Raw genomic sequence first — 26706 nt, forward strand, 5'->3', positions numbered from 1 at the left:
GTCTCTGAGAGATGACCTGCATGACCTGTCTGGGGTCATCAAGCCAAGCTGAAACTCAAACTTACCACTGCTGAGAGTAAGAGAGGACCACACCAGCAACCTGGGGGCTCTGTTTGTTTTCTAGGACTCAGCAAAGGGCAGTTTTCAGTTCTTTCTCCCTCCTGTGAGAATCCTTCACAGTCTGCTCCAGCCCTCAGCATTGTACATGCCTTCAGGGCCCAACTGTAATTCCTCCTCCTCCGAGGAGTCTTCCCTGACCACCTGGTCTGGATTGCCTTGGCCTCTGAGTACTTACTCTTTCTTACTCTTTTTTAGAACACACTGCTTGGTCCAATTGGCTAGATTTTCAAGTGCACGTAATATGTCTAATTTCTTCCACAAAGACAAATGCCCTATTAATAGATCCTAGTAGGTATGGAATTGACATATGATGATTTAAATGAACAAATTCCCAGCCTGGTACTTTGCATATGACAGGTGTTCAATAAGTGTGTGTTGGCTTCCTAACTGGCCCTGGAGAGTGAGGGCTGAGAAGGATAAGTATTGGTTGTGTGTGTGTGTGTGTGTGTGTGTGTGTGTATTCAGTTGCTAAGTCGTGTCTGACTCTTTGCGAGCCCATGGATTGTAGCCCACCAGGCTACAGTATTCTTGCCTGGGAAATCCACCATGGAATTTCCCAGGCAAGAATACTGGAGTGGGTTGCCATTTCCTTCTCCAGGGGATCTTCCCAACGCGGGGATCAAACCCTCATCTCTCGCATTGGCAGGCAGGTTCTTCACCACTGAGCCACCAGGGAAGCCCAAGTATACAAGGAGAAATATCTACCTGGTCTTTGTGCCTGGTTTCTGGTGCAGAGCTCCTAAAACCCTTAGAATTTCCTGCGTGAAAGAAGAGTCTTTTGTTATTTATAATGAGCCCCTTTCAACCACACCTTAGTTCAAGCTAAGGAGTGACTTTGGGTAGGTGGCTTTGGGTGGGTTTCAGGATGGGGACTGGTGGCCAGATGAACCAACCGTGTGATTAGAAGTGTCGACTAAGAGAAAAAAAAAAAGCATGGCCTAAAAGTTGAGAACTATATTTTATACAAGGAGACTGCTAAAGAATCCAGCCCTGGAAAACAGCCTCTCAGATCACTCTGTCTCAAAGAGGCAAGGGAGGCACCAGGGTACATAGGAGTTCTTGCTAGAAAAATAAAACTTACAGTCAAAGATTAAAAGATTACTGCTAATCACACATACACACAAAACCCCCAGACATTTCAAGTTAATGAATTTAGCCCTTTTCTGCTGTCTGCGAAGATGCAAGAGATGGGCTCATTGAAATTATCCCTGTGATATGCCTCTTAACTATCTAGGGCCAGTATCCTGGTTTTTCTCCACCCTGAACCCCCTCAGGTGCACCACCGGGAGCAGCTGCTGTGGCTGATGACTTGACGGTTGCAGTGTGGTTGTGAACTGAAATGGCAGGTGACATTTTTTGTTCACAGTGGGTTGGCATCTCAACCCCACCCCACACCTCCAGGAAGGAGAGAGAGGCTGGAGCTTGACTTAGTCACTCGTGGCTAATGATTTAATCAATTCTGCCAACATAAAGAAGCCCCAACAGATGGGGTTCGGGGGGACCTGGAGGATCCTAGGATCTTTCTCTTACCCTGGGCATCTCTTCCATCTGACTGCTCCCCAGTTGTATCCTTTGTAACAAAGGGTGATAAGTAAGGCACTTTTCTGAAGTCTGTGCGCCCTTCTAGAGAGTTAATGAACTTGAGGAGGGGGTTGTGGAAAATTTGTGGTGGGTCAGACATATGGGGGTGTATGGTTCAGGGCCCCCACAGTGGCTACTCTCTTGCTTTCTGTACAACCCCTTCTCAGCCTGTCCCTGGTTGAGACTGAATTCTCACTGTAACCGAGACTGGTTACACCCACACCAACTCACAGGACTGACCTTCCCTCTTACTGTTGCTGTCGTTCAGTCGCTAATTCATGTCTGATTCTTGTGACCCTAGGGACTGCAGCACGCCAGCCTCCCCTATCCTTCACTATCCCCAGACTCTGCTCAAACTCATGTCCATTGAGTCGGTGATGCTACCTAACCATCTCATCTGCTGCCCCTTCTCCTTTGCCTTCAATCTTTCCTGGATACAGGGTCTTTCCCATTACTAATTGCCCCCTGCACTTCTCCAGTAGCATACTGGACACCTTTCAACTCAGGTGGCTCATCTTCTAGTGTCATATATTTTTGCCTTTTCATACTGTTCATGGGGTTCTCGTGGCAAGAATACTGGACTGGTTTGCCATTCCCTCCTCTCGTGGACCATGTTTCATCAGAACTCTCCACTATGACTCATCTGTCTTGAGTGGGGCTTCTTTGTCAATTCAATTCTGAGACTAACTCAGACCCCACAGGGTAAGGGCTCACAAGCCCTCAGAATTGAATTAACAATCCAAGGACACACATTTGGTGTTGGAAATAAGTGTTAGAAAAAAAGATACCACAATATTTCACAGCTGGTTCTCTGGGGAGAGTGGGGGACAGACTCGATTTGCAGCTTCTGCCTGTTGCTATGGTGTCAATCTTCCCACCACGGATGATGTCAACCCACCAACCATCAGCTCTCACAAAGAAAGGAAAATGGTGAGGCTACTGTTTCTGCCCAGGGTCTCCTGAGAGGGTGACCTGTGAATCCCCACTGTCTACACAGATGACAATGGCTGATGACTATTCAGACTGTACTCCCCACCTGAGACTTAGAGGTCAGGGTATGTTTAAGATCCCCCTTCAGTTCAACCCCTCAGTCATCTCTGACTCTTTGCAACCCCATGGACTGCAGCACGCCAGGCTTCCCTGTCCACCACCAACTCCTAGAGCTTACTCAAACTCATGTCCATCGAGTTGGTGATGCCATCCAACCATCTCATCCTCTGTCGTCCCCTTCTCCTCCTGCCTTCAATCTTTCCCAGCATCAGGGTCTTTTAAAATGAGCCAGCTCTTTGCATCAAGTAGCCAAAGTATTGGAGTTTCAGCTTCAGCATCAGTCCTTCCAAAGAATATTCAGGACTGATCTCCTTTAGGATGGACTCTCAAGAGTCTTCTCCAATACCACAGTTCAAAAGCATCAATTCTTCGGCGTTCAGCTTTCTTTATAGTCCAACTCTCACATCCGTACATAATACTGGAAAAACCATAGCTTTGACTAGATGGACCATTGTTGGCAAAGTAATGTCTCTGCATCTTAATATGCTGTCTAGGTTGGTCCTAACTTTTCTTCCAAGGAGCAAGCGTCTTTTAATTTCATGGCTGCAGTCACCATCTGCAGTGATTTTGGAGCCCCCAAAATAAAGTCTGTTACTGTTTCCATTGTTTCCCCGTCTATTTGCCATGAAGTAATGGGACCAGATGCCAGGTCCCATTAGTTTTCTGAATGTTGAGTTTTAAGCCAACTTTTTCACTCTCTTCTTTCACCTTCATCAAGAGGCTGTTTAGGTCTTCTTCACTTTCTGCCATAAGGATGGGGTCATCTGCATATCTGAGGTTATTGATATTTCTCCCGGCAATCTTGATTCCAGCCTGGGCTTCACCCAGTCCAGCATTTCTCATGATGTACTCTGCATATAAGTTAAATCCACCTTAGCACCTGGGAAAATGTGTTTTTCCAAAGCTTCAGAGTCTCACAGGTGTCCTGCCCATCATTTATGCCTGTGCCCCCTCCTTGCCCCACAGTCCTGGGCAGACCCTCTGGCAGGACCAGAACATAGATGAACAAAGATGATGCTTCCTCACCACCCACTGCTCAAGATTAAAATATTTAGTTCAGGAGACAGGCCAGTCTGGAAAGGAGAGTTTCCCTGTTGCATATCAGATTACTCTTTACTTCTTCAACACACGGTGTTAGGGGGCTTCAGACAGTCACCCCACCTTCTACAGTAGGCTCTTACTGCAGTGGGTAAGAATACCAGGCCCACGGCCACAAACAGGTTACTCAGCCTCTCTGAGTCCCTCTATCCTCACCTGTACAATGAAGGCACGAGTAGAACCTTATGGGTGTCAGCTCCTGTTATTATTCTTATCATTTTGTTGTTGTTTAGTCGCTCAGTCGTGTCTGACTCTTGAGACCCCATGGACTGTAGCTCACCAGGCTCCTCTGTCCATGGGATTCTCCAGGCAAGAATACTGGAGTGGGTTGCCATTTCCTTCTCCCAGGGATCTTCCCGACCCAGGGATCTTCCCGACCCAGGGATCGAATCCGCGTCTCCTGCATTGGCAGGCTGATTCTTTACCAGTGAGCCACCAGGGAAGCCCGTTCTTATCATGATATCATGATGAAACCCAAACTGGCTTCCTCCACCCCTGATACAATTCTTTTTTTTTTTTGCCTGCCCCGGGGTTTGGCCGAACTCTGGACTGGTAATTGAGGCCGCCATGGCCCGTTGTGCACGTGCGAGTCCTCCCCTGATACAATTCTAACAAATAAACTCATAGACAAAAAGAAACATAACAACAAAACACGCTACAGAAAAGACATAGTCAAGAGGCGCAGAAATCTACCATTGAAGGCCCAGCGGGAGAGGACCTTGTGATGCGATCTCACCCTCCCACTGGGAAGGACACCTGCCCCACCAGCCCATTTATAGGGGCAGGCTCACGGGAACACCTTTGAGAGGGCGACTCACCACTCTGCCTGCTGTGCCTTATGCCACTGCTACACCGCACCTCCTCTTCCCTCGAATTAGGTCCAATTTCCTTTTCCACCTCAAGGGAGACAGGGAACAGCTGTCTCTACCGCTGTAAAACAACTCTCCCAAGTCTGCACAGCTAATGTTCAACAGCCCCGCTCACACTTGTCTTGCTCTATTATAAGATACATTAAAGGCCTTGATAATGGTTTGGGGTCTCCATGAGATGGCTGTTGTTCACCCTCATTCTTCTCATAATTAGTGGTTGTAAACCACTTTGAAGATAAAAGGCGTTTTATAGGAGCTAAGTCCTGTTATGATTAGTCTTCCAATATTTCCTCGCTGATGAGCACATCAAAGCCTACCACGGGCTCAGCGTGAGATCTGGTGGTTAATTAGATGTATTTCAAGGCGGCTGGTATATATTAAAGACTTTGCTGCAAAATGTATCAACATTAAAAAAAAAAAAGTGCTTGCCTTCTTCCCAACAGAACAAGCTCTCTCCAAAGGCTGTCAGTGCTGATGCCGGCCAGACGGGCAAAGACCAGGAGCTAATATATCCTCTGATCCTGAGAGAGAACGACTGGATAACAGCACCTGGCTTTGGGTAATGTCTCTATTGTTGTCAAGAAGGTTCTGGGCCCCCGACTCATTTCACTTTGTTTTCACAATCATCCTGTGATACGGGCAAGTCAACAGGATCCCCATTTGGCCGATGAGGAAGCTTCAAAGTGGTTTTAGAGGCAGAGGCATCAGTGTGGTACAGCTGAACATGGTTATGGATGCAGTTACCCAGGCAACACTACAGATGATCTACCCACATCCCTGCCAACATTTGTGCACTACCCAACCCCCACCACTGCCCCCACCTTTGCCCTAGCTCCTTGCACCTGGGACTCTTAGAAGGCCGACCGCTGGGCTTCTGGAGTTATTTTCTCTTATGGGCAGAGCCAGGAGTGCCTGAAGTTTCCCAGTCACCCCTAAATAGCCCTCGGCTGATGCCTGCCTGGTGTGGAAGTGGGGAAGCCCATTTCCCAGTCTCCAGCCGGCATGATTCTGAGTTGCGTTTACACTTTCATGGAACCAGGCTGAGGCTGGATCTCCGTTCCACATCAAACCCCTGGCTTCCTCCTCTCTCCTGTCCTGTGAATCACACCTTCGCTAGGTTTTCCTGGAGCATTTCCTTAATACATCATTTGCCTGGGCATAAACAAACAAACAAATCACTCTTTTGGGGTCTGCTTCTGGGCAACTCAGCCTAAGACAGCTCTCTCAACTCAGCATGAATGAGAATGTTCTGCATGTTTTTTGTGAAATACATGCTCCCAGATCCCCTGAGTTCCAGTCCTTCCCTGCCAAGTCTCAGAAGCAGGTGGACCATCATGATCAAAGGGAAAATAGGGACTTTGAGAGTAAAGAGCTAAGAGCTTGGAGATCAGGGTGGACACAGGATTGTTTTCCACCTGTCCCATGGAGGAGGGTCAGATGGGACACTGAATATGAAAATGAGCAGTGATGTTGTACACAAAGGTAGACATGCCCTCGTCATTGCTATTGGGGAGGGAGGAGATTAGAGGAAGGAGGATGGAGAGATGGGTCATGCTCCATGGGGAGGTGACTTCTATTAGTAACAAGTGCCTAGGCAGCAGCGCCCCGTGGAGAGGAGCCGGCAAAAGTTCCAGACCCTTCTGCCCACATGTAACTACAAGGCAAGAAGATCTAGGAAAAGTGACAAGCTTTCTCATCCAGAGGCCTCCTTTAGACAAACTGAGGTGATATTTTACTTGTTTCACCAACATCCCCAATGGGCTGGGACAGACCTCTGTCATCTGATGTTTAAGCAACTGTGTTGTCATCATACCCTTGATGAAAATAGACGCAAACGTTCTCAACAGAATACTACCAAACCAAAACCAACAGCAGCACTGAAAACATCACACACCATAATCAAGTGGGGTGCACGCCTGGGTTATAAAGTGAAAAGTGAAGTCGTTCAGTCGTGTCCGACTCTTTGCAACCCCATGGACTATAGCCTACCAGGCTCCTCTGTCCATGGGATTTATAAGGATGGTTCAAATTATACAAATCAATAATGTGATTCACCACATGAATAGAATGAAAGATAGCTCTTATATTATAGGATCATCACAAGAGATGCACAGAAAGTACTGGACAAAATTCAACATCCATTCATGATAAAAAAAAAAAAACTCTCAACAAATCAGGCACGGAAGGAACATGCCTCAACATAAGGATTGCCATACAGGACCAGCCCACAGTTAACATTACACTCAATGGTCAAAAGTGGAAAGCCCTTCCTCTAAGATCAGGAACAAGATGTGGGTGTCTACTCTCACCTCTCCTACTCAACATAGCACTAGAAGTCCTAGCTGGAGAAACCAGGCAAGAAGAAGAAATAAAAGGCAGCCAAATCAGAAAGGAAGACGTAACCATGTCTGTGTGTTGATGGTAAAATTTTATGTATAGACAATCTTCTTTAGATTTCACCTAAAACCTGTTGTTGTGTGTTAGTTGCTCAATCATGTCCAACTCTTTGTGACACCATGGACTGTAGCCCGCCAGGCTCCTCTGTCCATGGGATTCTCCAGGCAAGAATACTGGAGTGGGTTGCCATTTCCTTCTCCAGGGGATCTTCCTAACTCAGGGATTGAACCCGGGTCTCCCACATTGCATGCAGATCCTTTACCATCTGAACCACCAGGGAAGCCCTAAAACCTATTAGATCTAACCAATAAATCCAGAAAAGTTGTAGGACTCCAAATCAGCATGCAGAAATCGGTAGCATTTCCATATACTAACTGTGAATTATCTGAAAAAGAAATGAAGTAAACAACCTCAATTATAATAGCATTGAAAAGCAATAAACTACTTAGGAATAAATTCAACCAAGGAGGTGAAACATCTGTGCACTGAAAATTATGACATTAATGAAAAATTATAAGACATTAAGAAGACACACATAAATGGAAAGATAGCTCATGTTCAGGGATCAGAAGAATTAGTATTGTTAAAATGTCCTTACTACCCAAAGCCCACTGTAGAGTTAAGATATTCCCTATCGAGTTTCCAATGTAATTTCTTGCAGAAAAAAAAAAATCCTAAAACTTGTTTGGAACCATAAAGAAGAGGAAACGGCAACCCTCTCCAGTAGTCTTGTCTGGAGAGTCCCATCTGACAGAGGAGCCCGGTGGGCTACAGTCCACAGGGTCGCAAGGAGGGGATAGGACTGAATTGACTTAGCACACACACACGTAACTCTAAGTTTGTTTTCTATACCTATGAGTCACTTTCTATTTTGTAAATAAGTTTGTGTCACATGTTAGATTCCACATATAAGTGATATCACATGGTATTTGCCTTTCTCTGTTTGACTTACTTCACTTGGTACGATAACCTCTAGGTCCGTCCATGTTGCTGCAAATGGAAGTACTTTATTCTTCTTTATGGCTGAGTAATATTTCTATATATATATATACACATATATATACACACACACACACACACACACACACACACACTATATCTTCTTTATCAATTCATCTGTCGATGGATATTCAGGTTGCTTCCACGTCCTGACTATTGTAAATATTGCTGCTATGAACATTGGAATGCCTGTGTCTTTTTGAATTATAGTTTTCTCTGGATGTATGCCCAGGAGTGGGATTACTGGATCATATGGTAGCTCTATTTTTATTTTTTTAAGGAAACTCCATCCTGTTCTCCATAGTGACTGCACCAACTTACATTCCCACCAACAGGGTAGGAGGGTTCCCTTTTCTCCACACCTTCTCCAGCATTTGTTATTTGTAGACTTTTTACTGATGGCCATTCTGACCAGTGTGAGGTGGTACCTCACTGAATTTTCTAGTATTTTTGTTACAACAATGTCTTATTTTGCAATAAAGGAAAAAAAACATTTCTTAAAAGATGAGAGAATTGGCCTAGCTAAATCAAATGAATAAGAAATACATTTGGGCAGGGAGGCATGGATAACATCCTATTGAAGTCCATGGGGTCGCAAAGAGTCGGACATGACTGAGTGACTGAACTGAACTGAAGCCACTTTTTGGTTGATAAAGAAATTTCACAACAAACACCCCCCTTGACCTTCACAAGACTTTCTCAAGGTTACAAAGAAAATAAACTTCAGTACAAGAACGTCTGATGCTCAGGGTCCTGATTGCAAGGCCAATGTGTTTTCTTTATCCTTCCTGCTTTTCCATAGTTAAGCTTGCTTCTCTTTACAGCAGAAGGCCCCCAAAAGCCACTGAACACCCAGCTCCAGCCCCCCTCCCTGCCACCATCTGAGCCTCTCCTGCTGTGCCCAGGCTGGTGAACTCATCAGTGCATTTATTAAACCGTAGTCTTTCCCAATTCTCTTCTGGGTTCTAGGCATCGCATTGAACTGGGTCTTGGGATAGAGTGAGGAGCCAAAAAGGTCTCCCAGTGCAGGAAGGAGTTTTTACCAAATTAGTGAATATATACAAGTCAAGATCATGGCAGTGAAATAAAAGTAAAGGATGTTGTGCAAATGACTGGCACCAGAGGGAGCTATTTGAATCAGGTGATCCTTTCTCCTTACAGAGCAACTGTCACTGAGCCCCAAGGTCAGCCAGGCAGACGTCCTAGCTGGAGGCCAAGATCACAAGACCCCAGTTCTCAAAGGCTATGCCTTCTGGATGGACAGGCAGTGCATGAAGCCAGATGAAAACTTAATGACAGCAGCAGGGCATTCACAGTGATGAAACAGCCCTGGAACCCTCTCTGGGACAAAGCGGAATTCACCAACCAGGTCACCAGGGCTGCCACAAGTCAATCTGTGATTGTCACTGGGAGAAGCCACAGAAAGAAAAGGCACAGCCATATAGAACACGTGTAGTTAACAATGCAAGGTGGGAGCTTTGGTGTCTAAGAGAGGGCAGAGTCCTTCAGCACTGCAGGATGCTAGAGATGGGACAGGTCCAGGCCGTGCTGACACAAAGAAAGGCTTTGGGGAGGAGGTAGCATTTCGAGTGGCCCTCAGAGAGTGAATGGGATCTAGAAGCTCTTCAAGGTGATCCCCTTCGGCAAGACCATAAGGGTGCCTGGAAACCCAGAGCAGTCACTTGGTTGTATAGGACTCTTTGCGACCCTGTAGACTGTAGCCCACCAGGCTCCTCTGTCCATGGGATTCTCCAGGCAAGAACACTTCAGTGGGTAGCCATTCCCTTCTCCAGGGGATCTTCCTGATCCAGCGATCAAATCTGGATCCCCTGTATTGCAGGCACATTCTTTACCGTCTGAGTCACCAGGGAAGCCCAAAGTACGTATAAAAGCTTGCTGCTGTTACTGTGTGGTTAGTATCATTGTCAGGGTTGAGTTGATGGTGTCCTTTCTTCCTTGGACACCAGAGGTTGGCTTCCCGGCCCTCCGTCACGTCTGAGGGCTTCCCAGTGTCCCTGCAGTTCTGCTCTGAATATCCAGGCATGCTGCTGGCCACCCCAAGCTGAATGTAAAGATGATTTCAGCACAGGGTGAGCTGGCAAAGGCTGAGAGCACCTGGCTAATTAGGTCACCTGCCCCGTGGGTTTTATTGTGATAACATCCATGAGAGAAGTGTCAACCTGCCGGGGGCTGGGACCCTCCAGGAGCGGACAACTCAGGTCACACTAGTTACCGTTTGAAACTACCGGCAGCACTGCAGTGACCCGGGCTGCAGTGAGCTCCCCGGCCACACCATCAGCTCAACTCTGACGATGATTCTAACCACACAATAACAACAGCAAGCTCTCATATGGTACTTTGGGCTTCCCTGGTGGCTCAATCGGTAAAGAATCTGCCTTCAATGCAGGTGACTTGGATTTGATCCCTGGGTTGGGACGATCCCCTGGAGAAGGAAATGACAAACCACTCCAGTATTCTTGACTGGAGGATCCCATGGACAGAAGAACCTGGTGGGCTACAGTCCATGGGGTCGCAAAGAGTTGGACACGACTTAGCGACTGAACAACAACAGCAACAGCATGATATTATATCATGCTGAAATGATATCCCTGGGGGAATATTAGGTTAAAGGAAAATGTTAATAAAGTTAATTCTGTCTGCTTCCTTTCCTTCTTCTGTGTTGGCAACCAGAACAATTGGAAAGCTCCGGTGCTCAGATCTTCGTCTGCTACATAGCCCTGATCTAGCACATGAGCCCCATGAAGCCACGGTTTTGTGGCTCTGGTTCCCTGCTGGTGTCCAGGGCCCACCCCCTGGGACAGGCCCTGAACTCATGAGCACAAGGAGGAGGGAGGCCTGGAGGGAGAGCCTGCAGGGTCAGAAGTTATGGAGGTCACACTTGAGGAGGCTGGGTTAGTTTGGGAGTCATGTACTTGCTGGTTAGTCACTCAGTGGTGTCCAGCTCTTTGCGACCCCCACCAGGCTCCTCTGTCCATGAGATTTCCCAGGCACGAATACTGGAGTGGGTAGCCATTCATTCCCTTCTCCAGCGGATCTTCCCGACCCAGGGATCGAACCCATGCCTCCTGCACTGGCAGGCAGTTTCTTTACCACTGAGACTCCAGGGAAGCCTTTGGGATTCCAGGAGCAAACAGTCTGGGGAAAATATTAGAAACTTGCTACCAACAGCAAGAGTCTAACCAACCACATGTTCTTTCTACTAAGTCCCTTTACCTCCCATAGCAACGTGGAGTTGAGAAAGAAAACTAGATTTTGGATTTTCTTAAAACAGACATCTCCCTTACCCCCATCACCACCAACATCCCAGCTTCCAGCCTCCTTGGGCGTCGGGCTCCCAAGCTTCCCCTTGGCACTATGTCAACCACCAAAACCCTTGCATTTCCTGTCTGATCCTGGCGTGCGGAGAGAGGCCAAGCCCTGAATATTTCCACGTTCTCCTCTCCAGGCTTCGGTCCCCAGAGAGCCTCCCCAGCTGAGCTTTCTTCCCAACACCCGCATCAATAATGTGTTAGCTTAAGGTTCCCTTTGATTTCACTTGGTTTTAGATGCTTTTCATCCAAAGCCAAAACTTTGCAGACTTTTCCCTTGATCTTGTCATGAAATTCCCTCGGAGGTATTTAATTCTAGAAATAGCTTCTGCTCTGCCACATATTTTTAAAGAAAAAGGATGCCTAAATAACAAACCTCCTGCCGTAGTCAAGCACACATCTCAGAAGACACATGGGCTTGTCACCCTCTGTCTGCTCTCTTGGTGCGGTTGCCATCTATACAGATGACGTGTCTACATTTCATTCCCCAAAAGGAAGGTACTCGATATGCCGCCAGCCTCCCATGTTCCCCATTTATGCCGTGAAGGGATTCTGATGTTCAGCGAACATTTTCTGCTGCCTTTCTTCCCATGAAACCTTCTCAACTGCTCTGATCTGCTTTCCCCCGCGGTCCCCTCCCTGACTTGTTCCCACCCACCTCTACCAAATACCACGAGTTTTTGGAAGAGAGTCTGTCATTTCCACTTCCAACCTCAGCTCAAGAACCTCTTGAATTTTCATCTAAGCGAGAGTATTTTAGAGCCAAAGCTGATGTCTCAGAGAAGGAAAAAAAAAATCCCCCCCTCTCCGGGTGTAACGCCGACACTATTTTTGATCAGAAAGAAAAAAGAAAGATTGGCCAGAATCAACTGTGTCATTCTAGTCAAGAAAAGGGCTTCTGTGAACTAGCAAGGACCGAGCTGCTTTCGAATCGGCCTGACGTGGGATGTAGAATGCACTGACTCATCCATCCGTGTTCCAGCCGCTGGTGGAATCATTGTGGATTTTGATCCACTTCCCCAGCCACCCAGCAGAGCACCTGATGGGCTAGCAGTGGCTGGTGCTGGAGGGCTGCACGTGAGTTTTAAATCACCAGCAAGTGCCAGGACTGCACGTTCACCTCCTCTAATTCATGATCTGCTGCATCCTGAGGCCAAACCAATTCACCCAGCCGTTCTCCTGGGCTCACACTGACAGAGGCCCAGGTGGATAAAGAATCCACCTGCCAGTGTAGGAGATGCAAGAGATGAGGGTTGGATCCCTGGGTCAGGAATATCCCCTGGAGGAGGGCATGGCAACCCACTCCAGTATTCCTGCCTGGAGAATCCCATGGACAGAGGAGCCTGGCGGGCTACAATCCATGGAGTCACAAAGAGTCGGACACAACTGAAGCGACTTAGCACGCACAGTAACGCAAGATGCTGCGTTAGGGAACAGAGATAAAACATGAGTTAAACATGAGATAAAACATGATGAGCGACACAGCATCAGGGTTCCCAGAGAGCTCAGCACTCAGTGGAGTCAGATGCATGTGAGCAACTAAAATGTAAGGTAGAAAGGGAATAAGCGTGTGTGTGTGTGTGTGTATGAATGGGTGTGTGCATGTTTGTGAGTGTATGTGTGTGTGACTGTGTACTGAATAAAAAGATGTGAAGGAAATATACCCCGACGTTACCAGCAACTCTCTCCGTTTATTGGGTTTACGAGTGATTTTTTTTTTCTCTCCTTTACCGTTTGCTATGCACTGGTTATAACAAACACCCTCTTCCAACAACACAAGAGAAGACTCTATATATGGACATCACCAGATGGTCAACACCGAAATCAGATTGATTATATTCTTTGCAGCCAAAGATGGAGAAGCTCTATACAGTCAGCAAAAACAAGACCAGGAACTGACTGTGGCTCAGACCATGAACTCCTTATTGCCAAATTCAGACTTAAATTGAAGAAAGTAAGGAAAACCACAAGACCATTCAGGTATGACCTAAATCAAATCCCTTATGATTATACAGTGGAAGTGAAAAATAGATTTAAGGGCCTAGATCTGATAGATAGAGTGCCTAATGAACTATGGAATGAGGTTCGTGACATTGTACAGGAGACAGGGATCAAGACCATTCCCATAGAAAAGAAATGCAAAAAGCAAAATGGCTGTCTGGGGAGCCCTTACAAATAGCTGTGAAACGAAGAGAAGCGAAAAGCAAAGGAGAAAAGGAAAGATATAAACATCTGAATGCAGAGTTCCAAAGAATAGCAAGAAGAGATATGAAAGCCTTCTTCAGCGATCAATGCAAAGAAATAGAGGAAAACAACAGAATGGGAAAGACTAGGGATCTCTTCAAGAAAATCAGAGATACCAAGGGAACATTTCATGCAAAGATGAGCTCGATAAAGGACAGAAATGGTATGGACCTAACAGAAGCAGAAGATATTAAGAAGAGATGGCAAGAATACACAGAAGAACTGTACAAAAGAGATCTTCACGACCCAGATAATCACAATGGTGTGATCACTGACCTAGAGCCAGACATCCTGGAATTGATGTCAGGTGGGCCTTAGAAAGCATCACAACGAACAAAGCTAGTGGAGGTGATGGAATTCCAGTTGAGCTATTTCAAATCCTGAAAGATGATGCTGTGAAAGTGCTGCACTCAATATGCCAGCAAATTTGGAAAACTCAGCAGCGGCCACAGGACTGGAAAAGGTCAGTTTTCATTCCAATCCCAAAGAAAGGAAATGCCAAAGAATGCTCAAACTACCACACAATTGCACTCATCTCACATGCTAGTAAAGTGATGCTCAAAATTCTCCAAGCCAGGCTTCAGCAATATGTGAACTGTGAATTTCCTGATGTTCAAGCTGGTTTTAGAAAAGGCAGAGGAACTAGAGATCAAATTGCCAACATCCGCTGGATCATAGAAAAAGCAAGAGAGTTCCAGAAAAACATCTATTTCTGCTTTATTGACTATGCCAAAGCCTTTGACTGTGTGGATCACAATAAACTGTGGAAAATTCTGAAAGAGACGGGAATACCAGACCACCTGATCTGCCTCTTGAGAAATTTATATGCAGGTCAGGAAGCAACAGTTAGAACTGGACATGGAACAACAGACTGGTTCCAAATAGGAAAAGGAGTTCATCAAGGCTGTATATTGTCACCCTGTTTATTTAACTTATATGCAGAGTACATCATGAGAAACGCTGGACCGGAAGAAACACAAGCTGGAATCAAGATTGCCAGGAGAAATATCAATAACCTCAGATATGCAGATGACACCACCCTTATGGCAGAAAGTGAAGAGGAACTCAAAAGCCTCTTGATGAAAGTGAAAGAGGAGAGTGAAAAAGTTGGCTTAAAGCTCAACATTCAGAAAACAAAGATCATGGCATCCGGTCCCACCACTTCATGGTAAATAGATGAGGAAACAGTGGAAACAGTGTCAGACTTTATTTTTCGGGGCTCCAAAATCACTACAGATGGTGACTGCAGCCGTGAAATTAAAAGACGCTTACTCCTTGGAAGGAAAGTTATGACCAACCTAGATAGCATATTCAAAAGCAGAGACATTACTTTGCCAACAAAGGTCCGTCTAGTCAAGGCTATGGTTTTTCCTGTGATCATGTATGGATGTGAGAGTTGGACTGTGAAGAAGGCTGAGCGCCAAAGAATTGATGCTTTTGAACTGTGGTGTTGGAGAAGACTCTTGAGAGTCCCTTGGACTGCAAGGAGATCCAACCAGTCCATTCTGAAGATCAGCCCTGGGATTTCTTTGGAAGGAATGATGCTGAAGCTGAAACTCCAGTACTTTGGCCACCTCATGCAAAGAGCTGACTCATTGGAAAAGACTCTGATGCTGGGAGGGATTGGGGGCAGGAGGAAAAGGGGACGACAGAGGATGAGATGGCTGGATGGCATCACTGACTCGATGGACGTGAGTGTGAGTGAACTCCGGGAGTTGGTGATGGACAGGGAGGCCTGGCGTGCTGCGATTCATGGGGTCGCAAAGAGTTGGACACGACTGAGCGACTGATCTGATCTGATCTGATATTCTCAGCTCTTTTCTCTTAGGACAAACATATACTGCTTATACGATAAAGGACGTTTTTCAAGAAAACTTCAGCACATGATAAAGAACTATGATTTGGGTGAGAAGTTATGACTTGACAGAGGATGGGGTAGGTATGTGGGCCCTACATGGTACGGAGAACTGGGGGGGAAGGAAAGGAGCAGAGGAGATTCCAGGCAAAGGGACAGCATGAGGGACTTCCACGGTGGTCCAGTGGCTAAGACTCCATACTCCCAATTCAGGGGGTCTGGGGTCTGGAGGTTGGGACGTGGGTCCCATCACAGCCCTCTCAGTTCATGAGAGTTATCTGGAGATGTTTTTAGACTCCAGATCCCTGGCCCTCACTGCAGAGACTCACCTGATCTTGAGTGGGGTCAAGGTATGAGGTGTGTGCACGAGCTGGGGAGGCATTAGGTGAGGTTTTGTTTTTGTTTTGTGTTTTAGAGTTTCCTAGCTTCTGAGGTCCAGCCTAGGGAGAGCCAGTGCTTTTTTTTCACCTTCATTAATTCATGTTTTGCATCTTATTGATGGATTTTCCATATTTTTTTAACAAAGTTACACTGCAGAGAGCAAAAGTCATACACAGTCCTGACTGACATCAAAGTGAATACTTTCAAATGGAACTGCATTTAGTCTCTCAGAATATGTGACCACTGGGAAAGATATGACAAACCTAGAGAGCATATTAAAAAGCAGAGACATCACTTTGTCAACAAAGGTCCGTCTAGTCAAAGCTATGGTTTTTCCAGTAGTCATGTATGGTTGTGAAAGATGGACCATAAAGAAAGCTGAGCACCAACAAATTGATGCTTTTGAACTGTGGTGTCGGAGAATACTCTTGAAAATCCACTGGACAGCAAGGAGATCGATCAATCCCAAAGGAAATCAGTCCTGAATATTCATTGGAAGGACTGATGCTGAAGCTGAAGCTCTAATACTTTGGCCACTTGATGCAAAGGGCCAACGCATTGGAAAAGACTCTGATGCTGGGAAAGACTGACAGCAGGAGGAGAAGGGGTTGGCAGAAGGTGAGATGGTTGGATAACATCACTGACTCAATGGGCATGATCTGAGCAAACCCTGAGTGATAGAGAAGGACAGGGAAGCCTGGAGTGTTGCAGTCCACGGGGTCACAAAGAGTCGGACACGACTTAGTGACTGAACAACAGCAACTGACCATGTGCTGGGCATTGTGGGAGGCATTGGGAAGGCAGTCGGTGCTTTGAGTCTCAAGGACTCCCAGCCTCCCATCCAGGCAGACATCATGAGCGACATGACCTTTCACCCACAGGATGATTCTCAGTTTCCACACCAGTCACACTGTCTGTCATCTCCTGGTTTTTCAACGTTGCAGAAGAAGAAGATCAGAGACCTCAGAGATCATTCCACCCAGTGACACCCCACCCTCTCCCCAGTCAACACCCCATCTTTATAACAAATATTTGGAAATGCCCTCTTCACTGCCAGAGATGAAATTCCTCGATAAGTCAGTTGACCTACATGCATCATTGAGCTATAATTGTGATACAAAAGAGAAAAGGGAAAGCCACTTATAACAAAATCATAACTATTTCAGGAAGGAAGCATTCACGCATGACTGCCCTAGAACACTTATTGGGGCAGGCAATGCTCACACCTACTCGTGATGGATAAGGTTAGACTAAACCATCCATACAAACAGCAGGAGGAAATAAAAGAGCAGAGGACAACGAGATAAAAAATGTGAGGACATTTACCTGTCTGCATCTGATAACAGGAAGGAAATAACCTCACTGCCAAATTAAATTATGGTGTGGAAACGGAGAAAACAAGGAAACAAGGAAGTATGTTCTTCTTGTGAACGAGCTAAGCCTTATATAAAAGTACATTCTAATACACTTGGCCATGCTGAGACCTGGAACAAAATTTCACGGAGAACAAGTGTCCATCTGGAAAACTCCACTCACGGAGGGAGGCGGGCACACATTCAGTCTTTAGCATTAAAAACCCTAGGAAACAATATCGTTTTTCTTTAGGTGGTGGGGAGAGGAAGTTGAATTGGAAAAAGCTGTTTGGTAGATCACTAATAAGAACATCAGAGTCAGAATGAAACACACAGGCAGCCCCAAAGGAAATCATTGTAACATGTAAATTTTGCAAGAGATTCCTTATTATTAAACTGCATATATACACACACAGACATACATGGGTTTTCCAGGTGGCTCAGTGGTAAAGAATCCATCTACCAGTGCAGGAAATACAGAAGACACGGGTTTGATCCCTGGGTCGAGAAGATTCCCTGGAGAAGGACATGGCAATCCAGTCCAGCATTCATATTGGGAAGAGCCCATGGACAGAGGAGTTTGGTGGGCTACAGTCCATGGAGTCGCAAAGAGCTGGACATGACTGAGTGACTAACACTTCCACTTTTCTCATGTATATATCTATGTTCTTTTTTTAAAAGATCTTTTGCCAGGATAGCTCATTACAAGATATTTAATATAGTTCTCTGTGCTCTACAGTGAATCCTTGTTATTTATCTCCTCTTCTTGCCATCAGGTTCCTCAAGGACAAGACAGACAGGGGACTTTTCTCTTGAATGTCCCCCCCAGCGGCCAGTCCACACAGCTGTGGCCCTAGCAATGCCGGTTATCTGTATCCCTCAGGACTCCGAATTCTTTTTTAACCAGAAAGCGACTCGTCCCCTTGACTCATCCACAGACGCAGAGGCCACATCCTCCCGAAGCCCCTGGGGTGCGTTCACCACCTTTGTCTTGTTAGTTTCGCCACCAGCTCCGACTGCACCCGGCACCACAGGGCTTGAAGAGTCACTGGCTCCCTCCTTCCCCCCGCCCCCGACACCCACCCCCCTCCCCTGCAGCCTTTGCGGTTAGTGCTACACTCAAGAAAGAATAAATAGAAAGCAACCCCCTTGTTCTAAGATAACCACAGAGATGACAGATGCATGCAGACTTGGGGGAGATGGAAGATAGAGTGAAACAATTAAAAAAAAAAAAAGGCATGTCTCCGTGATGAGAAGCCCTGGCCTGCAGATGCTTTTGCTGGGCTGTGACTTCAAAAGTCCAACACGGGGACCTGTGAAGGTGCCCTCCTGCCCCATCCTGGCCCCCAAGCTTCACTGGGGAAGAGGGTAAATGCCCCAGAGGGAGGCAGCGCGGCTCAGCCGCTCAATGAATGACCAGGAATGAGAAATGCTGAGCTGGGGGTGGAAAGGGGAAAGCAGGCTTCCTTCTGGCTGCCTCTAGACCCTGCCAGATCCAGTGTCAAGAAGCCCACGGTCTCCGGAGCCCAGGACTGTCAGCCTCCCCCTGGGAGGCGGGCAAGAGATGGCTCAACACCTTAACTCACAGCCTCCACTTCCGGTCCCCACTTCCTTCCTTCATCAGCAATGGTGGGCCCAAGACAGGAAACCACTCACCTCCTTGCTCCACAGTAAATTTGTTCCTTTTGTCAAGAAATTCAGGACCCAGACTGACACATCCCTGTACCAGGTTTGGTCAATGGGTCGTCCCTTGGGCCCTGGGACCTGGATGTGGCTCATTCGTCTCTTCGCTCACCCCTGGCACAGAGTCGGGCATGCAGAATTTGCTTCACTGATATTTGGGCACAGGGGGCGATGAAGCCAATTCCTCTCTACAATGTGACAGCCCACAAAGGAGGAGCCATTGCCTTTGTCAGAAGAACAAAACAGCATCCTCTTTGTGTGCCTTCAGGGTACGTCATCATTTCACCCATTTTCAGAGACGTTCTCTTCATCATGACGGTTATCGCCATGCCACCACTGACAACAATCACAAAGGTGAGAGGTGTAACAGTAAGCCACACGCTTTTTCTTTTTTCCAGAGGCAGCGTAATATATTGAATAAAACAGGAGTTTCTAAAGACAGAAATTATTGGGTTCAGGTCTCAGGTCTGCCATGTACAAGTTACGAATCCTGGCTGAGGGACTTTGTTACTGTTTTCTTGTCTATAAAACAGGAATAGGAATAGTGTGTCCTTGTGGGGCTCTGGTGAGATGATGCATGTCACCCGTCTCTTCCACCTGGACCAAGAGACACAATTAAGTATTCACCCCAGCCCCACCCATATCCTAATCTTGTCACTGAAATGAGCTCGCTTAGTGTTCCAGGTTGAATTCTGATCTCCAAGAAAAGGCACAATGAAGTCCTCACCCCCAGGACTTCAGAAGGTACCGCGATACGACCGGTGTCCTCAGAAAAAGACAGCCACCTTAAGACAGATACACGCGAGGACAAACCATGTTGCGGTGCAGGCAAGAGCTCTATTACTGAAAGCTGAGAAACACTGAAGATGGCCTGCCAACCACCAGATCCAGGAGGAGGCCAGGAAGGACCGCCCTACAGGCCAGAGGGGGAGCAGAGCCCTGCGACACCTTGAACCTGAACTTCCTTCTTCCAGAGCAACTGAGACAACACATTTCTGTTGCTTGAAATCACCCAGTGTGCAGTACTTGTTAGGCGACGCAGTGGTAAAGAATCCACCTGCCAACGCAGGGGACACAGGTTCGATCCCTGGTTCGGGAGGATTCCACATGCTTTGGGGCAACTAAGCCCATGCACCATAACTACTGAGCCTGTGCTCTACAGCCAGGAGCTGCAACTGCCGGGCTCACATGCTACAACTACTGAAGCCCTTGCAGCCTAGAGTCCATGCTCTGCGACGAGAGAAGCCCGTGCCCTGCACCTAGAGAGTAGCCCACACTCACTGCAACTAGAAAACGCCTGAGTGTGGCAACAGAGACCCAGCACAGCCAAAAATAATTGATCGATGATTGATTTTTAAAAAGAGGGGCTACAGAAGGTCAGACCTACTGTTTCCTGCAGCATCGCTCGGAACCTCTGCTCATGTGGCCCAGCCTTCCTGCAGGTGGCTGCTCCCACCATATCTACCTCGAGGACCTCTGATTCTCACCATAAGAAGCCCTGTGTCCAGCTCCACACCTGGGGTTGTAGAAGGAGTTCACCTTGCCTGGGCTTTCCTGGGGTTTCCCCTGGACACCCGGCTCTGGGCTCTGGCTGTCCAGCGCCCCTCCTGCAGCCCTCTTCGTGGGAAGAGCCATGGCCGCACTGATCACAAGGGGGAGAGGCAGACAGGGCGGCAAGTCGCTGCCGCCCACCCTTGACAAGTGGCCCAGTGGCCTGACTGTGGGTCAGCCTCCTTAAGGGCAGATGTGGTCAGGGCAGGACCTGCAGGCGAAACAGACTGCAAGAAAGTGTCCTCAGTTTGGCTTCGAGTAACTCATGATAGAGCTCAGGGGAGAGAACATGCTGAGAGTCACTTAATTTTCCTCCTGGGGCTTCTGAAATCAACTGCTAGCTTGGGTCCGGGTCAGGTTTTGAAGCAGATCCCGGTTACCTGCCTAATATCATCCCTTCTCCCTTCCTCCTTTCCAACAAGATTCCAATTTTGTTGATCACTCAGAATAAGCAAAGTTTATGCTCGGCTCAGGGTCCCATCCAGTCAAAGCAAGCATAGGCCCTTTCCAGAGGGTGGTAGGGGGTGGGCTTCTGACCCACCTCTGGTCACTGAGACAGGAGAGGGGCTTTGTGGACTGTCCCTGTAAATGCTTTCCTGGCTCTTAAGGGAGATGCAGGACTGCCTCCCTCTGGTATCGCAGAAGTGGTGCGATGAAGCTTTATTCTTTGGGATGAGATCTCTGGCCTAAATGCTGGGAATGGAGGTTAAGCAGGGGGTAGAGACCAGGAGAAGGTGAGGTGATGGTTCAGACAAGCTACAGCATATATACATATACACATTACATACGTACATATTAGAGATATACACATTATATAGGTATATATGTTGGTATATGTATTTATATCAATTACAATTTTGATATGTATGTATATATATGCATATGTATGGGATAGATAGGTAGACAGCTGTTGTATTTATTACAGTAAAAGCAAAGGACATAAAATTTTTTGAGGGAGTCTCAAGTCTTGTTTCTCATATATTGAGAGGTGAGGTAGATGGGATCATTGTTTCATAATTATTATTATGTGATTAAATAAGCCAGATGGATATTTGTTCTCCAGGTGAACAACACCCGCAGCGGGCTGGGCTTTGTGGTCTGTGTCACCGACAGTGAAGAACAGACGTCTGTGAGCCCAGCCCTCATCAGGTAGTGGGGAACACACACAATGAACAGAAACTGCAAGTCAGTTATGGGATCACAACTGAGGTACCTGCTCTGCTGAAGACACGGAGAGATGCAGATGCTTGCTGGAGGGAGCGTGAAGCGGCAAGGCTGACATAGACAGAGGATGCGGGAAAGAAAGGGACATTTACATTGGGTCCCGTAGGATGAGTAGGAGTGAGCCAGGAAAGGGGACGGAGAGCGTTCTAGGAAGAGGAGACGGCAGGTGCCAACACCCTCAGGAAGAAGAGCTTTAATGTGCTCAGAACCGGAAGGAAACCAAGACGGCCAGAACAATGGTAACCTGACAAAGGCGGCCAGGATGAGGCTGAAGAGTGAGGCTTCAGGGGGCAGGCTGGGACTGGAGGCTTCACCCACGCAGCCGTGGGAATCATTGAAGTAACACCTAAAAGCTGCAAGAGGCAGGATTTGCATTTTTAAAAGGTGACCTGGGCTTCTTGTGGGAATGAATTTAGGAGGAGGAGGAGGAGCTGAGGAAGTGGATACACTGAGACCAGTTAGGGGAATATTACAGTCCAGACAGGACTGTATAAAGTCCAGGGCTTCCCTGGTGGCTCAGCTGGTAAAAAAATCCACCTGCAATGCAGGAGACCTGGGTTCGATCCCTGGGTTAGGAATACCCCCTGGAGAAGGGAATGGCTACACACTCCAGTATTCTGGCCTGGAGAATTCCATGGACTATAGAGGCCATGGGGTCGCAAAGAGCTGGACATGAGTGAGCGGCTTTCACTTTCACAGTCCACACAAGCAATGGTGTGTCCTGAGCGGGTTGTGGCCGGGACAGATGAATGGGTGCTCCAGCTGTTTAGATATGGGATCGAGAGGATGGAGGGGTTGGATGTGGCATAGGTGGAGATGGAGAGGTGGAGGCCGGCTTGGACTCAGTGGTTCCCTCTACATCTATCTTGGAAACTCTCAGAAATAAAATGACTCCTTCAGAGAGGAAGTCTCTGCAAATCTCCTCTTGTCTGCTCCCTGCTACTTACAGCATCACGTCCTCCGGGGGTGGGGTGCTGAGCAGAATAATCTCTGCTGGGTAAGCCACACCTCCCCGCTGAGGCATCTCATGAGCCGGTCAGAGAGCTCACAAAATCCAATCAGTACAGGCCAGGCTTCTAGGTCCAGAAGGCCAACCTCCACTGAATTAACTTACCTCTTGCACAATTCGGTCCATGCTAAATGGAATTCTCAGATGACACTTTCTTTTAGCATGAGGAAGATGAAAAAAGAATACCTTCGGCATGCTGAAAGAAAGTGTCATCTGACAATTCTAGGCTTAAAGAAAATGTCATTTAAGAATAAGGGAAATGAAGACATTATCTGATAAAACTCCAGTGTGCCACAAGCAGACCCTTTAATAAAAGACATTTTTAAAGGGGTATTTCAGACAGGAAGAAAGATTCCATATGGAAGATCAGAGATTGAGAAGGAGTGAAAAACAAAGCAAATGAAAATAGATTTTCTCAGTCTATTATTGAAGAAACAGCAATTGGGAGTCAGACATATTTATCTCCATATCAAGTTGTCATTTCTTACTGTCTGGGAAATTTGGATCAAGTTCATCTCTCACAGTCTTGATAGCCTCATCTTCAAAATTCATAAGCGAGGTCTTTGTAAGCAATAAATGAGCGACCACATATAAATGCTTCCAGCATAGCTTCTGCATCTAGGAGGTGTGGAATAAATGTTTACTCCTTATCTTTTTAAAAATTAATAAACAAGCAAGTAAATAAGATGTCGTTAGCCACACGGAATTCCTCCCTCTGCTTCAAGTGGAGATAGAAGCCTGGCACTCTTTCCCGTCGTACGAGGCTACACCGCAGAGCTGATGCTTTAAAGCTGGTCTTTTCATCTTTGCAGTAGCAAGCCTAAGATCTTTCTAACAAAATATTTATGATTTCTTTATTTTATAAATACTGCATGTGAACACACAAGCCCCAGGGGTGGACCCTAGATTCCCGCTTCGCTCACAATTTTAACATAATTCGTGTTCACAGTTTTATGAGAATGAAGGAAATGAAGGCAATATCTGATAAACAAAATTCTAGTTTGCCACAAAGAGACCCTTAATAAAGGACAGTTTTTAAAGGTGTATGTCAGACAGGAGGAAAGGAGATGATTGGATAGAATCACTGACTCAATGGACATGAATCTGAGCAAACTCTGGGAGACAGCGAAGGATAGGGAAGCCTGGCGTGCTGCAGTCCATGGAGTTGAAGAGAGTCAAGACACGACCTAGTGACTGAACAACAACAGTTTTTTGAGATCATAAAACGCCTGCTGGTCCATCTGAGGGGCAAAACGACCAGTCCTGCCCAGCCCTCTCCAGGGCTCTTCCGCCACCTAGAAAGCAGCAGCACACAAAGGACCCCTCTGTGCCGCTTCTGCATCCTTACCCCCAACGCTGGCAGCCACAGTCCCCAGTTCCATCCTCAACCTCACCCCCATTCCCTTTAGGACAAGGAAGCCAAGCTAAGAAAAGCTAGCTTAGTCTTCCTTGGAATCTCTGCCTAATTTTCATCTGGCACCTATTTGGTGGGGTTTCCACCACCAAAGTGGTGGTGATGGAGAAGGGAGAGATAAACCCCAAAGCAGTCTCCCCCTGATGGCTTAAGGAGGCAAATAGCACCAGAGGTTCTAGGGCCTGGGCTAGCATCCTTACTCTGCCCTTTGTCCCCTACGTGTCCCCAGGCAAACCCCTTCACCTCTCTGATTTCATCTTCCTCTCACCTGTAAGTCAGAGTCAACAATTATACCGTATTTGTAGAGGATGTTACAATTTCCCGAGTGTCTCCACAGTCATAATTTCATTTACTATGCAAAGTCAGCTGTATAACAGCCAGCATGATGGTCACCTTGCTGCTGTAAAGACCTAAAAGCAGAGCATGGACTACTGTGTGCATGACAAAGAGCTCCGTCCACATGAGGGACCATCACCAGGGTCCTGCGGCTGACACCCCTAAGAGCCGGGCTTTGCTGTCTGAGTGCTGAATTTGAATTGATTCTACCTCAACCGGAGCTTCTCAGCTCCTTGCTTCTAAATGAAGGGTGATAACAATAGCCCCGTCTCGCAGCCCAGGGATTCGTACATGGGAGACACTCAGGGAATGAGAGATGATGGAATTGACACAAGTCCAGTCCACAGGAGTCTGACCACATACATCCACACTCCCTGACTCCCACCATCTTCCATTCCTTCTTATCCACGGTTACACCTGATCTCCACAGCCCTGGACAAATATTGGCAAAGGGAGGGTGGGAGCTCTGAACAGCAGGACAGACTGAGGACTGTTTCTTAAAGATGATCAAGCCTCAGAGTCCCAGTAGATTTGGGGGTGTCTCCAGCTCGCTCTGGATGGAAGCAGAGTCCAGGATCACTGAGGTCCCAGGCAGCCCCGACCCTTCCCACTGCCACCCGAGGGTCTTGCTATGGTGGCTGGAAAGTTCTGGAATATAGGACATTGGCCAAGCCTCAGGGCCCTAACTAGACTGTGCAGCCACCTTGTTGACAAAAAGCCCTGAGTTTGGGAAAGATTGAAGATAAAAAGAGAAGGGGCGGAAGAGGATGAGATGGTTAGAGAGCATCACCAACTCAATGAACATGAATTTGAGCAAACTCTGGGAGACGGGGAAGGACAGGGAAGCCTGGGGTTCTGCCATCCATGGGGTCGCAGAGTCAGACACGACTTAGTGACTGAACAGCAACCGAGGCCTGTGCCCACGTCACATGGAGCTGTTGTGCTGACCTGGGAAGCAAATGTTAATTGAGCCCAATCTGATGAATGGATGGAAACCACTGGACTGTAAAAAATATAAGCTTATTGTTGTTCATTCACAAAGTCATGTCTGACTCTTTGTGATCCTATGCACTGCAGCACATCAGGCTCCTCTGTCCATGGAATTCTCCAGGCAAGAATACTGGAGTCGGTTGCCATCTCCTTCTCCAGGGGATCTTCCCAACCCAAGGATCGAACGAAGGTCTCCCAAATTACTGGCAGATTCTTTACCATCTGAGCCACCAGGGCAGCCACCTGGCTTCTTCTTTCTGACGTCTGTTTTGTCTGGCTTTCCTGGTGGATAACGTGGTATGAAAAGTCTAAGTCCCTGAGAGTGAGTCTGCCTGCTTTCCCCTGCAGCCCCACAGCACCTTCTTCGGGGTTCTGAACACTGCCTCCTTCCTAACGGAGCCTGGCCATGTGACGCACACCTACACCCACACATGTTCTAGAAACCCCCAGAGCAGACACTCGTGTGTCCAAGCAGGGTGAGCTGTGCTTGACTCCCTATGACACCTGTATCTACAGGAAAGATGAGAGTTCAGAGGATCTAGAAGAGCCTCCTGGCTCCTCACAGCTTTAGATGGTGAGCCGAGTCAGCAGAGGCCAGCCGGTGGAAGAGGTCACCCATAGAAATATGGGGAGGGTCAAGGCACATCTTATAGTCCAGCCAGGACCTCCTTGGTTCAATTTCTATGCAGTCTGGTCCTCAGACACTGCCTACTAAGATGGACTGAATGACCCTCACGGAACATCCTTCCAGAACCCTGCCATCCCCACCTGCTGAATTCTGCCATCCTTTCAAGCCCAGCTCTGTTCTTGCCTACCTACTTAAGCTTTCTGCAAAGGCCCTTTCCTTCTAGAGAACATAGAGTCTGTCCTACTCCCTTGACAGGGTCACTTATGCTGACGGAAGAAGTCCTACGGGCTTTGTTCTCTCTCCCAGTACAAAGCACTGCACACAGTAGGTGCTCAAGCATTTTGCTTTTGTGTTTTGGAGGTTTTTTGAGGGTTGGGCATTAGCATTCCATAAAACCACATTGATTTAGTCCCTACCATGTTAGGAAATTCAGATGTGGTGTGTGGAATAACCTGATTGCTATTCAGTACAAATTAGAGCTTTTTATTCTATTTCTAATCCCAGTAAATGGGGCTTGTGCGTTAAAAAAAATATTTTTAGTTTGCAATGTATGATTACATAATGGAGGCCGAGTCATTTTTTTTTTCATTAACATT

General features: G+C 47.1%; 1 protein-coding gene across 5 annotated transcripts in view; it reads right to left on the reverse strand.

The window, feature by feature from the left end:
- Window positions 1-26706, reverse strand: part of CRACR2A (calcium release activated channel regulator 2A) — a 158424-nt gene that overhangs the window by 86886 nt on the left and 44832 nt on the right. Inside the window, exon 1 of one of the 5 annotated variants that reach the window (XM_027541054.1) lies at window positions 18932-19263. The exons of the other annotated variants lie outside the window; for them this stretch is intronic. The gene's annotated coding sequence lies outside the window, so the exon portion shown is untranslated. Of the gene's footprint in view, window positions 1-18931; window positions 19264-26706 lie in introns of those variants that run through there. 5 annotated transcript variants of the gene reach the window in all.

Source organism: Bos indicus x Bos taurus, chromosome 5, assembly GCF_003369695.1.
Source record: "Bos indicus x Bos taurus breed Angus x Brahman F1 hybrid chromosome 5, Bos_hybrid_MaternalHap_v2.0, whole genome shotgun sequence".
Taxonomy (NCBI): domain Eukaryota; kingdom Metazoa; phylum Chordata; class Mammalia; order Artiodactyla; family Bovidae; genus Bos; species Bos indicus x Bos taurus.